Raw genomic sequence first — 19497 nt, 5'->3', positions numbered from 1 at the left:
TAAGATCTGTTTGGCTAAGAATTGTAACAAACCTTCAGGCTGTATCCAAAAATCCAGGCTCTTTTTTCCTAATCATGCCATCATAAGGGTCTCATTTGCTGAAACCACCAACATTTCCTGTCATGTAAAGAATGACTAACCAGGACACAATGGGAGCAGAGAGGTTAAAAAGCATTTGCTGGCTGTTCACGTGTCTGTTGTTTGCAGCATTGGGTCGTCCAGCCCTAACCTCATAGTCTCGCTGGGATAGTCAGCTGAAGGATTAGAATTCTGACTGGGTATCAGCACTGGCAGTGGAGCCTCAACCTACATTCACACAAGCGGCTCTTGTACTCAGAGCTTCGAGAGGCCTCTGACTCAGCACATACTCCTCCTAGAAGCGCCTTCCAGCACATTCCCAATACCCCCGGCTTCCAAAAAGGTAAGAAAAGCACGTTAATAAACAAGTCTTGGGCGGTACCAGGACCACGGGAGCTCTAGAGGTGTCAGGATAACAATCTATTTTATAGGCCAACACTGATTAAATTTCAGTAACCAGCAGGTTAAATCTACTCCTGTATGACTCTTTGAATGATTTATTTATGTCACATTGAAGCGGTCGATTTATTGTGCTAAATGAGCTATCACTCTATTCCAATGTGTGCATTTGCTGTTAACACCAGTGATCTATAATTTAACTATCTGAGACCTGTTCAAAAGCCTTGGGAACATGAATTTCAAAATGCTTCCTTCACTATTTTTACAGCAGATTTAAAGGACATTTTTCCAGAGCATCATATTTTCAGCATTAAAAGGATCCCCGTTACAGTACAGTGCACAATAATAAGCAGTTATGTCGTGACATGCTGCAAAATTCAGAGCTAAAGTCAGTTTTGAACAGAAGGGTTATAGTTAGACTGATCTCCATTCACCTAAATATTTTGGTCTGCATGACAAAAAATGTGTATCGGACTGTGCCAAAATTCTCATTGCTATCCAGCATTGAAGAGGCTTTGCATGGGTGCAAGTTTATATATGAAAAGTTTAACTCTCTATTTTAAAACTCAGTGTAATATTTTTCCAGCTTCAGTTTTCTCCCTCCTTTCTTGAAGAGGGTGGGGGTGATATTACCTTTTTGAGTTATACATCTTGCCCAATTTTCATTTCTGTTGAAGTCAATGGAATTCAATATCGCAATTTTCCTTTCATTCACAAGATGTGGATGTCGCTGGCCAGGCCAGTATTAATTGCCCATCCCCAATTGCCCTTGAGAAGGTGGTGGTGAGCTGCCTTATTCAACCACTGCAGTCCATGTGGTGTAGGTACATCAACAGCGCTGTTAAGGAGGGAGTTCCAGGATTTTGACCCAGCGACAATGAATGAACAACAATATAGCTCTGAGTCAGGATGGTGTGTGACTTGCAGGAAAACTTGCAGCTGGTGTTCTCCCAATGCACCTACTGCCCTTGTTCTGGGTGATAGAGTTTGGAAGGTACTGTTGATGGAGGCTTGGCAAAGTGCTGCAGTGCATCTTGTAGATAATACACACTTCTGTCACTGTGTGCTGGTCAGGGGTGTAGTGGTGCCTGTGCGTGCTGGAGTGCTGCTCCGGCCCCTCCATCCAGGGCCTGGGGAGCAGAGTACCCCCCACCCCCCAGGGAAGAGAGGCTGGCAGCTACACCTGGAATGAAAAGCTGCGAGGCCCAGGTGTGAGACGCTGCCAAGCCCCAGATCAAGGGGGAGGAGGGAGGGGAAGAGGCTGACTGCTGTGTGTGGGAGATTGTGGGCAGAATTTTACATTTGGCGTGTGGGTGCACGCCCAACAGAATGGAATTTAAAATGACGTGCAATGACGTTGGGCGTGCGCCCTGACATCATCGCAAAGTGGCTCGATATTTCGTTCGGCGAGCGCTTGCCGGAGTTGGCTGCGCGCCCGCCAATAATTGAAAGGCCTATTAAGGCCATTAATCAGGCAATTAACCTGAATTTTATGCTGCCTGATCAACCTTATGGTTGGTGGGCCGGTGAAATGGCCAAGTGGCATTTACAACGAGCGGGATGAGGTTTCCTGAAACTATTACAAATTAAATTAAAAGCTTCATGTGAACTTAAAAGGTGGAGGCGAAGGGGAGATTGCAAATGATGTCAAAAACAACAGGTCGAAGGGGTGTTGATGGTGGTGATACTGGCTAAAGGAGGTGCTGATGGTGACATTGAGAGTAGAAAACAGGATGAGCAAGTGACAGATGGCCCTAGTGAGGGGGTGGGGTAGGGGGAGGGGACGGCGTGGGAAGAAAGATCGAAATGGGCTAAAAGATGGGGATAAAACAATGAATGGAAAGAAATTTTTAAAATAATAATAATAGAGATAGGTGGGAAAAAATATATAAAAATTAAAAAATAAATATTTGAAAAAAGGAAATCAAGAAGGGGGTGAGGATGAAGGAAAGAGTTCATGATCTGAGTTATTGTCTGAATGGATTTAAATCTTCACTGCCTCCAATATTGAAGCTATTTGTTTCCAGGGGTAACACATGGAGGGGGATTTGGCTCATTGATGACTACAATCGGATCTGGAGGGGAATCCTCTCGCTACCACGTGTGGCTGTATGACTTGGTCCTCATGGCAGCTGCCTCTACGTTACATGTCGAGAGATTTGTACCTGCGTTATTATGTGGGGCACAAGGGCAAGTTTGGCCATGAGTTGCTGGAGTTTGAGTTCAGGCTGGACAGTAAGAGTTGACTGGAATGTCCAGAGCTCGCAGTGTGGCTGTGAATACAGAGCCTGGGGAGGTTAAGAGTAGGAGGAGGGAAGGGCGGGGCCAGTGCCCTGGACCTCAAGCTGTTGAGGCTGAATGTCTCCGAGTCAATGTGCAGCACCAGCAACAGCAGCTACAGCAGCAACCCTCCCGTCCGTACAGCTCCCTGACTGTAAAAAAATACAGACCTTACAACTCCCTGCACACAGCTTTCTCATAAACAGGCATCTCAGGGTCTTTGAAGCTCAAGGTTCCCAGGATCTAAAGCAGCATCGATATCTGCAAACACCCTGATACATTTGCCTACTGAACCTTAATTCCTTGGCTGTGACGGCCTGAGGGTGTGAAATGCAATATAGTGTTTGCATTCCCTGCTGATGGCTTTATATGGACATTACAACATGGAAACAGGCCATTTGGCTCACCTCATCTATGATGGTGTTTATGTCCCACACAAACCTCCTCCCACCCTTCTTGATCACACTATCAGGGTAACTTTCAGCTTCTTTCTTCCTCATGTATTTATCAAGTTCCTTGAATGTATCTATACTAGAATTATAGAATGGTTACAGCACATTGTCTCTTTGTTGATTCTCTGCAACAGCAACTCAGCTAGTCTCACTCCTGCATCTTTTCCCCGTAGCCCTGTAAAATCCTTTCTCTTCAGATAATTACCCAGTTCCCTTTTCAAAACTGCAAATGAGTCTGTCTTCACCACATGCTCGGACAGTGCATTCCAGATCCAAACCGCTTGTTGCATAAAGAAGTTTTCCCTCATGTCAGCTCAGGTTCTTTTGCTAATCGCCCTAGGGTTCTCGACCTTCTGCCAATGTGAACAGTTTCTCCCCATTTACCCTATCCAGACCCCTCATGATTTTGAACACATCTAACAAATCTCCTCTCAATCTTCTCTTCTCCAAGGAGAACAGCCCCAGCTTCACCAACCTATCCACATGACTGAAGTCTCTCATCCTCGGAACCATTCTGGTAAATCTTTTCTGCAACCTTTCTAAAACCTTCATATCCTTCCCATTGAGGCTGAACCAGTGTTTTATGAAGATTTATAACTTACTTGCTTTTGTACTCCATGCCCCTATTAATAAAACCTAGGATTCAGTATAAATTATTAACTGCTTTCTCAACCTGCACTGTCACCCTCAAAGATTTGTATACATATGCACCCAGGTCCCTCTGCTCCTGCATTACCTTTTGAATTGTACCCTTCATTTTTATGTCACCTCTCCTCGTTCTTCTCACCAAAATCACTTCACACTTCTCTACATTAAATTTCATCTGCCCATTCCACTAGCCCGTCTATAGCCTCTTGAAGTTCATCACAATCCTCCTCTCAGTTCACAGTACCTCCAAGTCATCTTCAAATTTTGAAATTGTCCCCTGTGCACCGAGGTCTAGGTTACTAATATAAATCAAGAAAAGCAGTGGCTCACCTGCATATCATCCCCCAGTCAGAAGTAAGTAAAGTTTTCTGTAATTCATGTTTTAAAAAGGCTTAGTTTAAATAATTAAACTGTTGCATAATGAAATTCTAGCTATGCTGAAGACGAATGATTCAAATACCACATGGTTCAAAATAAAATGCCCCCCAGCACTAATGTTTTTCACTTAAATGTCATTGGGCAACATTTTCCCCCCATCGGTGGGGGGGGATGTGCAGAAGTGGGCGCAGGCAGGCGCGTTCCTGATCGGCGCCCCCAGTCGAGGGCGTGCTGCTATTTTTTGTGGCCAGGCCAATTAAGGCCCGCCCAATGTGACAGCCGCTCGGAAGCATGCGCGCAATATAGCGCACAGATCTCCCTGAGGCAAAGTGCCACCTCAGGGAGACTGCTGGAAGTTTAAAAAATTTTTGGAAGTGTGAAAAAAAAATTCCTGACATGTCCCCTCATGTGACAGTTGTCACATGAGCTGGGACATGTCAATTTCTTTTATTTCAACATTTTATAAACATTTTAAATCCCTCATGAAACCGCATCCTGCCCGTGGATGAGGTTTCGTGTTTTTTCTAAAGGCCGCCTGGCCTACTCGCCTGCCTGCCAGCCTTAAGGTTGGACGGGCAGGTCCATTAATTGCCTTAATTACTTTTTTAATGGCCTTAAGTGGCCGTGCAGCCAAGTTGGCTGCGCTCCTGCCGAACTGAAAATCTAAATGATGCGGGGTGACGCCGGGACACACACCCTGCGTCATTTTATGTGTCGGCAAGTGGGCCCCACCCCCACTCGCCGACTGGAAAATGCAGCCCATTGTTTCACTGTCGTTTGGGGATTCGAATGACTATTACATAGGAAAACAACATAATAGCAGATTAAGAAATGATACGGTCAACACATTTTCTTAGAACTCCTGTACCTCAAAATTTGGCACTGCACCCCGATGCTGGTGATGGAAGGATTGAATGTTCAAGGTGGTAAATGGGATGCCAGTCAAGTGGGCTGATTTGTCCTAGATGGTGCCAAAGTTCTTGTGTGTTGTTGGAGCTTTACGCACCCAGGCAAATGGAGAGTATTTCATCAAGAGCTATCGGGTAATCATATTGAAGGATTTCAATTATCCAAATATAGACTGGGATAGGAATAGTGCAAAGGAACAAGAGGAGTCAGAGGTCCTGGAATGTGTTTAAGATAATTTTCTACAGCAGTATGAGTTCAACGAGAGGACATGCACTTTTGGACCTTGTTCTGGGGAATGAGATGACCCAAGTGGATCAAATATCAGTGGGAGAGCCTCTAGGGGACAGTGACCGTTGTACCATAAGGTTTAGTTAATCATGAAAAAGGACAGAGAACAATCCAGAGCAGGGATAATTAATTGGGGGAAAGCCAACTTTGATGAGATGAGAATGCATCTGAGTCGAGTGAGTTGGAATCAAATGTTGGCAGAAAAGACAGTGGATGAACAATGGGGCCACCTTCAAAGAAAAAGTATTGCAGGCAATGTCAAGGTATATTCCCTTGAAGGGGAAGGGTAGGACAAATAAATCCAGAGTGCACAGGGTGACAAGAGAAATCAAGGTAAAGACGAAAAGGAACAAGTGCATGTATGACAGATGTCAGGTAGAAAATACGATGGAGAATCAGGCTGAATATAGAAGGACCTGAGGGGAAGTGAAGAAACTAATAAGAAAAGCAAGGAGAGGGCATGAAAAGAGACTGACAGCAAACATAAACAGGAATCTCAAGGTCTGTAAGCATGTAAATAATAAAAGGATGGTTAAAAAATAGCATAGGGCTGATTAGGGACAAAAAAGGGGACTTGCATGTGGAGGCTAGGGAAATAGCGGAGATGTTGAACTTTGCACCTGTCTTTACAAAGGAAGAACTTATTACCCAGGCTGAGGGGAGAGAGGAGATAACTGATACACTAGGGGATGAATCCTCGGCTCGGTGAGTGGCGGTGGGGCCCACTCGCCGAGGTGTAAAGTGGCATGGGGTGATGTCAGGCGTGCATCCCGATATCACCACCCGTCATTTAGATTTTCAGTTCGGTGGGCTTGCGGCCGAATCAGCTGTGCTCCCGCCAAACTGTCAAAGGCCTGTTAAAAAGCAATTAAGGCAATCAGCTGAGCTTCCCGCCCAACCTTAAGGTTGGCGGTCAGGCGAAGAGCCCAGGCGGCTTTGGCATTTTTTAAGGAGCCTCATCCACAGGCGGGATGAGGTTTCATGAACGATTTAAAGTTTTCAGATAAAGTTTTATTAAAATTAATGCACATGTCCCAGCTCATGTGACAGTTTTACATGAGGGGACATGTCATAAAAATTTTTACAATACTTTATTAGACGGTTTAAACTTTAAAATTTCTGCACTCTCTCACACGTATGCACCAAAGAGCGCACTCTCAACTCAGGCAACCCCTCCCCAGCCGCACAGTGCTTCCGGGCACAAGACACGCTAGGCGGGCCAATTAAGGCCCGCCCATGTAAAATGCCAGCACCTAGCCAATCGGCTCTGCGCCCACCCTCACCCACCTCGGCACAGCCCCCCCTCCCCCCCCTGTTGGGGGAGAAATTCTACCCCAGAAGAACTTACATCGAGAGGAAGGAGGTGTTGGAAAGGCTATCTTTACTTAAAATAGATAAGGTATCAGGACCGGATGAGATGCATCCGAGGGTACAGATTCAAAATAATTGGCAAAAGGAGTAAGTATGATGTGAGGAAAATATTTTTCAGCCAGACGGTGGATGGAGTCCAGAACAAAATTCCTGAAAGGGTGGTGGAAGCAGATTCAATCGAGGTATTCAACAAGGAATTGTATTGCTACCTGAAAGGAGAGAATGTGCAAGGTTACCGGGATAAGGCAGGGTAGTGGGACTAGGTGGAATGCTCTTTCAGAGAGCCAGTGCAGATTGGATTGTCCAAATGGCCTCTTTCTGCACTGTAAAGATACTATGATCATACTCCTGACCTGTGGCTTGTAGATGGTGGACAGGTTAAGGGGAGTCAGGAGGCAGAATTCCCAGCCTCTGACCTGCTCTTGTAGCCACAGTTTTTATATGGCTGCTCCTGTTAGTGCAAATTGGGATCTTGACCAGAAACCATTCAACCAAAGTCAAAATAACCCCTGATGTTTCATGCTGGTGTACACTTGACAACTACCAGCTGATTTTCTGCGCTTCATAGGGATGGCCAGTCTTTACACGTGAGGCTAGATTGGAAGTGTTTTCAGGCTTTTTTAACATGCAGGGTTGCAGGCCCTCACAGCAGAATTTGAACCTACTGGCCCCCAGTGTCCACACACACACACATACTTTCCAGCCATGGTTATTGGACAATTATCAGAAGAAAGAACCTCTATTTTATCCCTATCCTTAGCCCTTGACTAAAGAGATTAATTGCAGCACAACCCTGACTATGGCCAGAAGCCTAATTTGGCAACCTTCTTGGCTGTGTTATTCAGGAATACGCTGTGATAATGTTGCCTTTATCTGTTGAGACATGGGAGAGCTTATAACAGTTTTTGTTAAGCAAATTTGTGCAGTACAATTCTTAGGTAAAAGAGCAACTGTAGCATTTATAATTTAGTTGACTTTTGAATGTCCTCTGAAATGGCCAACTGGGCCATTCAGTTGTTTCAAACTGCTATAGAGAAAAGTCAATAAAGGAAAAGGAATAAAACCGGACTGACCAATCAACATCAGCCTAGGTACCAGAGACATTAACGGCACCCCCACCCCCTACCCCAGTGGGCCTGCAAAGTCCTTCTCAACAACCCGTGGGGACTGGTGGCTAAATTGGGAGAGCTGTCCCACAGGCTTTAATCCAATTAATACACACCCACAGACTAAACCTCTATTTTAAAAGAAAAATATTTTCCAATAATATTACATACATTAATAGCTTCATGACAGGTGTGACCACCGTACAGTGTTTGTGGAGATGAAGTCCAATCCTCACACAGATGACACCCTACATCATATTGGGTGGCATTACCGCCATGCTAAATGGAACAGATTCAGAAAGATCTAGCAGCTCAAAATTGGGCACCAATGAGGTGCTGTGAGCCATCAGTAGCAGCAGAATTGTATTCAATCATAATCTGTGACTTCATGGCCTGGCGTATTCTTGTTTCTACCATTACCATTAAGCTAGGGGACCATCACTGATTCAATGAAGAGGGTAGGAGGGCATGCCAGGAGAAGCACCTGGCAGACCTAAAAAAGAAGTGCCAACCTGTTAAGGCTAGAACATGGGACTTCTTGCATGCTGAACAGCAGAAGCAACACAATATAGGCAGTGGTAAGTGATCCCACAACCAATGGATCAGACCTAAGTTTGCAGTCCTGCCGTATCCAGCTGTGAATGGTGGTGGACAATTAAACAACTAACCAGAGGAGCAGGCTCCAAAAGCATGCCACGTTCAATGATCAGGGAAGCCTGGAATGTAAGTGCAAAAGATAAGGCTGCAGCTTGTGTAACCCCCTTTAGCCAGAAATGACGAGTAGATGATCCATTTCAGCCTCCTCCTGAGGTCCTGATCATCACAGATACCAGCCTTCAGCCAATTCAATTCACTCCACATGAAATCAAGTATCAGCTGGAGGGCCTGGATACAGCAAAAGCAATGGGACTTGACGTCATCCCAGCTCAAGTACTGAAGGCTTTGTGCTCCAGAACTAGATGTGCTCTTAGATAAGCTGTTCCAGTACAGCTACAAATGCATCTAATGTGGAAATTTACCAGAATATGTCCTGCCCAGGAAAAGCAAGACAAATCCAACCTGTCGGTCTACTCTCGATCATCAGCAACGGTACAGAAGGTATAGCAGGCCGAACTATCAAGCTACCATTCAACAATAACCTGCTCACCAATGCCCAGTTTGGCTTCCACCAGAGCCACTCAGCTCCAGACCTCATTACAGTCTTGGTCCAAACATGAGCATAACAGCTGAGTTCAGAGGTGAGATGAGAATGACTACCCTTGACATCAAAGCAGCATTTGAACAAGTGTGGCCTAGCAAAGCTGGAGTCAATGGCAAGCAGTGAGGAAGCTCTCCACTGGCTGCAGACGTACCGAGCACAAGAGAAGATGGTTGTTGTTGGAAGTCAATCATCTCAAATCCAGAACATCAGCCTAGGAATTCCTCTGGGTAGTGCTCTAGGTCCAAACATCTTCAATTACTTCATCAATGACTATTTCTCCATCATAAGGTCAGAAGTGGGGATGCTCTTGCACATTTTTCAGTACTATTTCCAACTCTTAGATGCTGAAGCAGTCCATGCCCCCGTGCACCAAGACCCTGACAACATCCAGGCTTGGGCTAATAAGTAGTGAGGAACATTCACTCCTACAGTTGCCAGTGAAGAAGATTATAACCTTAAACCCCTTTTTTGGAGCCATCCCAGATCAGGAGCATTCCCTAAACAATCACCTTCACTTGAGTTTAACATAACCATTTCCTGCAGATACTTCTTTTGGGTCCAAGTGAACTACCTCTCCCCCAAGAAAGATAACCATTAAGAGATATTACCTTCTTCCAGGTAGCCATTTTAATAATTATCAGATAGATTATAATTACCCAGATATTAAAAGGGTCTAGGGGTCTCTCTTCAAAAAACTGTGCCTCCCAAATTTGGGGTGTACAAGAGAGGGCATTCTTAAAGCTACATGAGACGTTATACTTCACTAACTTGTTAACAAATTTATTAAAGAATAACTTGTAATAGACTTCAAGTGGATAAGTACAGCACAACACTGAAGATTATAGAAAAATGGAAAACATTTTGTTTTATTCATTCATGGGATGTGGGTGTCATTGGCAAGGCCAACATTTATTGCCCTTGTTCAGAGGGCATTTTTTAAGAGTCAACCACATTGCTGTGGGTCTGGAGTCACATGTCACAGACCAGGTGAGGACAGCAGATTTCCTTCCCTAAAGGACATTACTGAACCAGCTGGGATTTTATGACAATCAACAATTGTTTCATGGTCATCATTAGATTTTTAATTCCAGATATTTATTGAATTCAAATTCCACCATCTACTGTTGTGGGATTCAAACCCAGGTCCCCAAAGACTTACTCTGTGTCTCTGGATCAATAGTCCAGTGACAATGCCACAATGCCATCACCTTCCCCCTAATCTTAGTTCTAATAATAATAGAATCCAGTATTTGTAAAAAAAATACTCTTACTATGGTACAGACTAAAATATCTTAGACTATCCATCAAATATTTAAAATAAAGAGTTACGTTAAATCCCTGAGTATTTGAGTTATCTGATGAGCTGGGCACTCTGGGAGTATTGCTGGGGCTCACTTAAAAGTGCCCAGCTCTTCTGAGAAGTGTTGACCTAAAGGTTTCTATTAAACACCTCTGTCTAACTGACTAAAGGCTTTTATCTTATAGTCTATTGAATTGGATTACATCACCTATTAGCTGTGGGTGTTGCCTCTTTGTGTAAACTCCTCCCCTTTTTATAAGGCTATATCGCATCTCTTATTGATAATTATTTGATTGTAGAGGATTGTCTTTATTATGTGAACATTGTGAGCATTTATCTGGTCAGTAGCTGTTTGTAATATATTTCGGTAGCAATGCCTATAATGATTTTTACTCATTTCTTATTTTCATAATTTGTGTTTTATAAAAAGGGATTTAACCTTAAACTTTACTGCATGGTCAGCTTAAGGTTCTTTGCCCATGGTGAGGCCATCAAAAGGTCAAGACCTTTCTCTTTTTTTTCTTATGATCAGCAAAAGTTGAATCTTGAAAAAGTGATGTGTAATATTCCAATTAATTTGATTAATGATTTTAAATTAATTGATAATGATTTAAGGAGGTGTTCTGTACCATCCAAAGCCAATGAGTGATGAATCCTTTTTTTCAACTAAGAGCACATCAGTGTGCCATTTTTCAAATTAAGTTAACCCCGGTATATTAACATTTATTTTCTTTTTAAAAAGTCTTTTTTAAAAAAGTCCTTTAGATTATAGAATAGACAGGGCTTGAAATCTTCTTTTTTTAATATTCCTGTGCTGTGATATCTGTGTCCTTTGTGACAGCCTGTACCAGTATGTTTATATTAAAGGTTTGGAAAAGTTCCATCTGGTGTGTCAGACTCAAAGCTGTCCCTATGTATGTGCAAAGGCTTCTAGATAAGGTCTGTTTGCTTTGTTTAACCATTCATTCAATTCTAAGATATAATGTTCTAATTATATATGAATTCTACTTATTATCTATATTTCACCTGATTAATCTATATTTTCATGACACCAGGCAATGACTATCTCCAACAAAAGTATCTAACCATCCTCCCAGACAGTTGACGGCATTACCATCGCTGAATTCCCCCAACAACCATTCTGGGATCATCATTAACTGGAAACTTAACTGGACTAACCATATAAATACTGTGGTTGCAAGAGCAGGTCAGAGGCTGGGAATTCTGCAGTGATTAACTCACTTCCTGACTCCCCAAAACCTGTCCACCATTTACCAGGCACAAGTCAGGAGTGTGATGGAATACTCTCCACTAGCTTGGCTGTGTGCAGCTCCAACAGCCTTCAAGAAAATTCATACCATTCAACACAAAGCCGCCTGCTTAATTGGCATCCCATCCTTAAATATTCACTCCCTCCGCTGCTGGGGTGCAGTGGCAGCAGTGTGTGCCATCCAAAAGATGTACTGCAGCAACTCACCAGCCCACCTTCAACAGCACCTTCCAAACCTATGATCTATACCACCAAGAAGGACAGGGGAGTGGACACATGGAAGCACAGCCACCTGTAAATTCCCCTCCAAACCGTGCACCATCCAGACTTGGAGCTGTATTGTCGTTCCTACACTGTCACCAGGTCATGTAACTAAAGGGGGACCAGGGCCTGTGGGATCACACACTGCAGATCATCATCACCTTCTCAAGTGTATTTAGGGACGGGCAATAAATGCTGGCCTAGCCAGCGACACCCACATCCCATGAATGAATGAAAAAATACCCTAGCTTTTAGCAGAAGAATGAGAGAAAATCAGGAAAGGGAAATCGCATTCTGTAAAATGGCTGGTTAATATTGCTTGAAATTGGGTTGAGCAGGAGTAAAGCTGTTTTAGTGAGGAACACTGTCACCTAGTGGTTACTGCTCTGCACTCACAAGAATCCTGAGTAAAAAGAACACCAATCAGTTAAATTATAGGGTGGAATCATCTTCTCCGTTTGTGGCAGGTGTCATAGCGGGCGGGAGTTGAAAATATTGGGAGATCACAAAAATCGGTTTCATGTCTTTATAAAACCAGTTTGCGATCGCCCCCTTCACCCGCCAATGGCAGGCCATGTTTCCTACCGCCGCACATCAGGAACTTAATTTCAATACTTTAGCATCACATTATAAGCCCAGCTGGGTGGAATCATACCCCCAATGCTGGATCATTCAGGCACACTGGCATGATTGCACACTGACGTGTTCCACAACTGTACATAGTGCCATGCTCCTGGCTAGCTGCACTTCACTCAGGACTTCGAACTTTGAATGCCTACCTTGCTTCGGGCAGCATTCACGGTTATCAGTGCCAGGCTTCTCAGGCAGCACCACATCACTTTTAGGGGAGTTAATTGGCAGGTCTCTATCTACTAGGCCAGCTATGAGGAGGGGTGGCTTTTCAATAGATGCAGGGCTAGGGCTTGCTTGAGGAAGGGGGAGAAGTGGTCTCAGGCAAGGGAAAAGGCTGCAGAGCAAGGGCTGTACTGGGGGAAGGGGGTTATTCCAGTGTGCGTGTGTTTGTGTGCGTGTGTTGATCTGTGCAAGTGGCCTCAAGATGGTGACGGCTGAGGAGGCTGTCTCCAAAGGAAATGAGGTCAGATGGAGATGTGAGGGTGTGCGTGAGAGAGTAAGTGGTGATGTCCCTTGAGCTGGCAGTGAGTGAGATGCCAGTGAATGTCTGTCAGTGATGGCCTTGTGAGTGTGTGAGTTTAGAGTGATGAGATTGTTGCCTTACCCTGGCGCCATGGATGAGATAACTCATCGTCTTTCTGCACTGGATGTCCAATCTCTTCTGCGCATTGTTGGCACTGACCACTACTGCAGTCGCCTCCCAAGCTGAACTGGTGAGATTGCTGCAGCCAGAGGGGGTGGAGGACATCAGGGCCAGCCTCCAAAAGGCATTGCAGTGATGGGTCACTGAACTCTTCTTGGCTGTCAGGGCCATGTCTTTACTGGAGCAGTCCTGGGCTGCAATAATTGAGAACTGGGTGCATGGCTGCAGTTTAGATATGGCAGCCAGAGTGAGGAAAAGGTGAGGTGGCGGAGTGGCGGGCAATTCAGAGGCCACCCACCAGCAAGACAGCGTGTTTCCTGAGGCTTCATGAAAAATGAGGCGGCGGATAAAACATCGATTTTCACACCCACTACCACACTTAATGCAATTCCGTGACAATTCTACCCATAATGTATCAGACGCAGAGAGAATGGAATAAAAAAATAGAGAGAATAGAATTCTATCACACAGACCTGCAAGGTCACATATGCAACAAATTATATTCTTGAAGCATATTTTAAAGTAAACTTATTTATATTCATTAGTTGACTCAATTCCCTGTCTCTGAATGATGGTGTGTACTGAGCATTCAGTGCCTCCTTTTTCTAACCCACCTGTTTGCTTAAAATATAAGCAAACCCCACCTTCAAGTGATAGTTAGGTGCAATATTACTGTGGTTTGGAATGGCTTAGACCTGGAAACAACAGCAAACGGTTGCTTTTATAAGTTGTCTTTAACATAGAAAAGCATCTTAACGCAGTTCACAATGGTGTGAATTTTTTTAAAAAATTAATTCAGAAACTAAAAGTTGGAGATATCAGGAAGAATGACACATTGAAGCAAGGCCTTACAAGAGAAGATGGAGGGAGAAAGGCAGAGGAGTTTAGGGAGGGAAATTTCAGAGAGTGGAACAGCTAAAGGAACAGGTGTCAATGGTAACTTACAAGAGGCCAGAGTCAGAGGAATGCAGAAGTGTAGGGATGAAGGAGATCACAGAAAGAGGCAGGGGTTGGGGGTTGGGGGTGGGTAGTGGGGTGGTTGTTGGTGTGGGCCACAGAGGGATTTAAACAGGAGGCACCATTAGACAGAACAGGAGCAATGGGCAAGGTGGACTTGATGTGGGATAGGCAATGGGCATCAGAGGCTTGAGTGAGCTCAAATTAATGGAAGGTGGAGGTTGGGAAGCTAGCACAGACAGAATTGGACTGAAGAAATCTAGAAGGCAAGAGCTGGATGGAGGTTTCATCCAAAGATGAACTGAGGTAGGGTTGTGGGGTGGATGCTAATTATTGAGGACAAAGCAGCCAAGGATGAGTTTTTTTGGGAAGGGGTTAATGCTGGTAGCTTGGAAATAGTGGGGGAAAGTGCAAAGAGAGAGAGAGATTTAAGATATTGGCTAGGATGGAATTCATAAAGCAAGCTGGATAATGGTTTGGTGGAAATAGATTTAAAAGAACAGGAGATGATTTTGGGGGCGATGAGGAAGATACCAGAAAGAGAGCTGGGCACTAAATGATTGAAGAACGGACAAGCCCTGATCAGCTTTATTTGTGTTTTCAGGACATCTCAGAAATTGCGCAGTGAATTTTGGGCCCTGAGACCAACTAAAGGAAAAAAAAATTAAGTCAAACGGAATTGTTTTTTTTTCAGTTGGTCACTGGGCAGTACTGTAAGTGAGCACAACACAAACAAAATGTGAAATTTCAGTGATAAATATCTGTCATCAGATTGAAGAAAAGGATAGAACTGTGAGCAATAGCAAAGAGATGTGGGAACACATGCTGCTGGCCTGTTCACTTTTCTCTCAAAAGAACAGGAATGAGTGGGATTTGATGAGGAGCAGGTCCACAGTGCTCCTCGCCATTGCCACCTGTTGGGCACCAGGCAGGCCTGATGTACACTGCATCTGCCTAGACTTCAAGTCACCCAAATCCGTTGTCCCAGGCCGTTAAGATGGCCGTGGCACACCCCCAGCACAGGCCTGGTTGCTGGCAGGATCCGTGGCTTCGGATCTGAGTCAGAAATAATCACAATAGACCAAATTATCTCCTTCCGTGCTGTCAAATTCAATGGTGGTAACAATAAAAATTTAACATGGAAATTATTCTTATAACAACAGGCTGCTCCAAGCTAAATTTACTCCCAATGTGCTTAACTCTTTTGTCCCTCCCTTATAATCGTTTTTGATTACTTCCTGTTTTTGGATGTCTCCAGGACACTGGCAAACAAGGCAAGTACGCAGCTCAAAGTTGTCCTATAATTGTCATGTGCTTAACAAGAAACTGTGTCTGATATTAAAAAAAAACTAATAATACTTGTTAAATGGTTGAAATGTTCTGAGTAGAGAATAATTTTCCAGTCCCGTGTATGGTATAAAGGATATCTTGGTAGGCAGCCTGCTTAGAACAGGTGTGGGTTTGATCCTCTTCTCTGAAACAGAGAAAAAGCAAATGGCACAACTCGACCCATTTCCACTGTAGAATTGTTCTATTCATTGCTGTCCTTTGTGGGCTGTTGAACTGAATTAATAACAGCTGCAGATTGAAGGATGGATTAGCAGGGCCTTGCCGAGACCACAGAGGGAGAAGGACAGAAGGGAGCACTGCTTCCATGGAGTGAACCTGAGTTATTTTGACTTGAGGAGGGATACTGACTTCTGTTTAAAAAGACTTTCTGTTATATTGCACGTGGCTAAGATGCAGCAATGTGATTGGTGCGGTCCTGTTATTCTGTCACCAGTCTCAACTCCCTCAAGTTTTTTTTAAATTCGGATTTGGTGATAATTGAAATGAAAACGCATAACATCGTTCTGTAACTGTGTGTTATTCCAGTCTAGCATTGCGATGGATTTCCCTAATTGAAAACTCCTTAATATGCTGGCAACACCCCTTTTAATTAACTTGCTCAGGAATGTTGAGATACAAGTGGCTTATGACATTGGTCCAGAAATATGTTAAGAAAACCACTAAGAGTGATATACAATGTACAAAACCTTTTACTATTCCAGCCATATACTTATCAATTATTTGGATTTTCAGGACCACATGAGTCCCCTCAGCAGATGAAAAACAGGAAAAAGCTAACTTAATGTTTATTTCAAAACTCTTCTGGGCTCTCCTAATGCCTTAGTGAGTTTATTCAATGGACTGTTAAACCATATAGCTCTCAGCGATGAACTGTGAAAGTTGGTCAATCCATCCCAAAGGCTGGAGTGGGGAAATATTCAGCTAGGTTCTCACTCCTATTCCCTAAATTGTGTGTGTGTGTGTATATTCAGATGGGGACAGAATCAAGCTTGACTGAGGTGCCTTCCATAATCAAACAGCCACTCTAAACTGTAAAGCCTCATAAAATAGCTGCTGTACAGCAGACCAAAGGGCAACAAATGCCTTCGGAATCACATCCTAGTAAGTTTGCAAACACCTTCGTGAGAGCAGTAAACTGATTCATGTCCCAAGGCTACAGGGAATTGCAACTAGCTGAGCAGCTCTTATAGGGAGCCAGCATAGACACAACAGGCTGAATGGTGGTCTTCTGTGCTGTAAGCATTCCATGATTCTACAGGCGTCCGAATAACCAAAGGGCAGAATTTTGCATGCCCACTGACATAGCAGGTGTGAGCGGACAATATGGCGAGAAGGCCAGAATTCGGTCTCCTGACAGTTTGCGATCTTCCGCTCTTCCCATCAATGGCGGGCCAAATTTCCTGCCGCCGGACCTTGGGAATTTCATTGTAATGCATCTGCATATCATTCTAAGCCCAGCTCGCCGGAATCATCCCCTCACACTGAATCATCCGAGCTTGTTGGCATGAGTGCACTCTGACGTGAATCACAACTGTACATAAGCGACATGCACCTGGTAAGCTGCACTTCGCTCACCACTTCGAGGTTTGTTTGCCTACCTTGCTTCGGGCAGTACTCTCAGTTATCAACGCCAGTCTGTGCAGACAGCAGCATATCCCTCTTAGGGGGGCTCACGGGCAGGTCTCTACCTAACGATAAGGCGTTGGTGGCTTTTCAAGGCTGCAGGGCTAGGGCTTGCTTGGGGAAGGGGGATAAGTGGCCTCAGGCAAAGGAAGATTCTCCAGGTTGTGGGTGTACTGGGGAAGAGGGGTATTCCAGGGTGTGTGTGGAGGCAGAAATTGATCTGCGCAAGTGGCCTCAAGATGGTGAGGGCTGAGGAAGCAGTCTCCAGAGGAGATGAGGACAGCTAGAGATGTGAGTGTGTGTGTCTGAGAGTGGGTGGTGATGTCTCTTGAGCTGGCAGTGAGATGCCAGCGAATGTGTGATGAGCTTATGAGTGTATAAGTTTAGAGTGATGGGATGGTTGCCTTGCCCTGGCAGCATTGATTAGATCATTGATCTGTTTTCTGCACTGGATGGCCAACCTCTTTTGTGCAGCGTCGGTGCAAATCTGGGATGATTCCGCCCAAATTAACACTATTTAAAATTGAAGATCACTGAAGAAAGACATTTTGTTGAAGCTTTATGTGTTGCACTCATCAGGACAATCACAAGGATACCAATGTCAGGGGAAGCGACAACTTTATGCTGTATGAGAAGATTATGCTTATTTGTTGGCAAAGTGGACACTGATTGGTAGAGGCATTGCCATGGAAACTGCATCAGATACTGGTGACTGACAGTTAACTGCCAAGTATTGTTTGAAATTTAAACCAGGCAGCTGACTGATTGGTCAAGGCCTTGTCCTGAGGAATAAGTCAGCGAATAGCTGTTACTCCTTTCGTTCAGCTGAATCAGGTGCAAAGTGTGTACATGTTCTTTCTGTCTGCAAAGAACAGGGCCCTGTGTGTTAATAATATTTGTAGCCTCCAGTACATGCAAATATGCCACATTGTGAGCTCAGTTGACAATCTCAAATTGATTGGCAACGTAATTTTTAGCTCACTAAGGATTATTTAGCAAATGTTGTCCAATTGTGGAATCACATCTAATGTTGGACATTGTGTTTTGAGTTTTGCAAGCAGGGGCTGGTTGGATACGGTCTATACCTTGCCCATCATAAACGGCAGCTGGGATATGTATTTGATGCAATCCGTTAGTCTTTAGGGTGTACGGTCTACATATACTGGCACTGAAATTCATATGCCACATTACTCATTTGTGTGATAGGCAGAGGATCTTTTTGTCTAGATGGCAGCATCCTGTTAGTGGCGAATACCACTCGTGTTGCTACTGCACATAAGCAGCATGAAACAGCTAGCTTCATCTGTTGTTCAAACTTTTGAGATACCTTGCCTTTCCAGGGTAACCTAAGTAGACTGGGCACTTTTCAAGTGATGGCCTTAGGCTCGTTCATGAGTTTGTGCGATATACAGCATGAAATGACCTGATTATGGTTGCCATTATCCTGCATATTTGACGCGCCCTGTTTCATAATCAAACTTGCATGGTGAGGAAATGGCTCGGGCCCTATTTATGAGGTTGCCAATAAGACAAATCTTATAGCATGTGGAACTGTAAAAATCCCAACACGTGTATTGACCAGTGAAGGTAGGGTTGTGGTAGGGCGTGGTAGAGAACCCCCTGGCACATTTCTCAACCGGTACGGCCTAAGGCCGTCACCTTCACTTTCGGCCATGAAAAGTGCCCAGTCTACCTCAGGTTACCCTGGAGGAAAAGGTATCTCAAAAGATTGAGCAATGGGTGAAGCTAGCTGTTTCACGCTGCTACTATGCAGTAACAACACAAGTGGTATTTGCTACTAACAGGATGCTGCCGTCAAGCCAAAAAGATTTCCTGCCTCTCACACAAGTGAGTAATGTGGTATATGAATTTCAATATTAGTGTGATGCTAGGTATGTAGGTTGCACGTGCCAAAGACTGGTGGATCGTAACAAACAGCATGTCCCAGCCACTGTTCACAACGGGCAGGGTACAGATTGTACCCAACCAGCCTGTGCTAGCAAAACTCAAAACACAGTGTCCAACATTAGATGTAATTCTGCGATTGGACAACATTTGCTAAAAATTACGCTGCCAACCAATTTAAGATTGTCATTTGGGCCCACAATGTAGCACATTTGCATGTACTGGAAGCTACATATATTAATACACAGGGTCCAGTTCTTTACAGGCAGAAAGAACATGTATACACATTTGACTTGTTTCTACTAAACAAAATAAATGATAGCCATTCGCTGGTTCATTCCTCAGGGAAATACCTTGACCAATCAGAGTCAGCTACCTGGTTTAAACTTCAAATAATGTTTGGCAGTTAACTGACAGTCACCTGTAATTGGTGCATTTTCCATGG

At 44.1% G+C, this 19497-nt stretch overlaps 1 protein-coding gene across 2 annotated transcripts in view; it reads left to right on the top strand.

Annotated features, from left to right (window-relative positions):
* The first annotated feature begins 222 nt into the window (after positions 1-222).
* The window catches only part of LOC121281571 (fibroblast growth factor 1-like), a 53763-nt gene continuing 34488 nt past the window's right edge, over positions 223-19497 (top strand). The window contains exon 1 of one of the 2 annotated variants that reach the window (XM_041194560.1): positions 223-421. The gene's annotated coding sequence lies outside the window, so the exon portion shown is untranslated. Of the gene's footprint in view, positions 422-15427; positions 15449-19497 lie in introns of those variants that run through there. The other variant, XM_041194561.1, reaches the window with a different exon arrangement.

Source organism: Carcharodon carcharias, chromosome 8 (genome assembly GCF_017639515.1).
Source record: "Carcharodon carcharias isolate sCarCar2 chromosome 8, sCarCar2.pri, whole genome shotgun sequence".
NCBI classification, from domain to species: domain Eukaryota; kingdom Metazoa; phylum Chordata; class Chondrichthyes; order Lamniformes; family Lamnidae; genus Carcharodon; species Carcharodon carcharias.
This window is presented reverse-complemented; position numbering and strand designations above follow the sequence as displayed.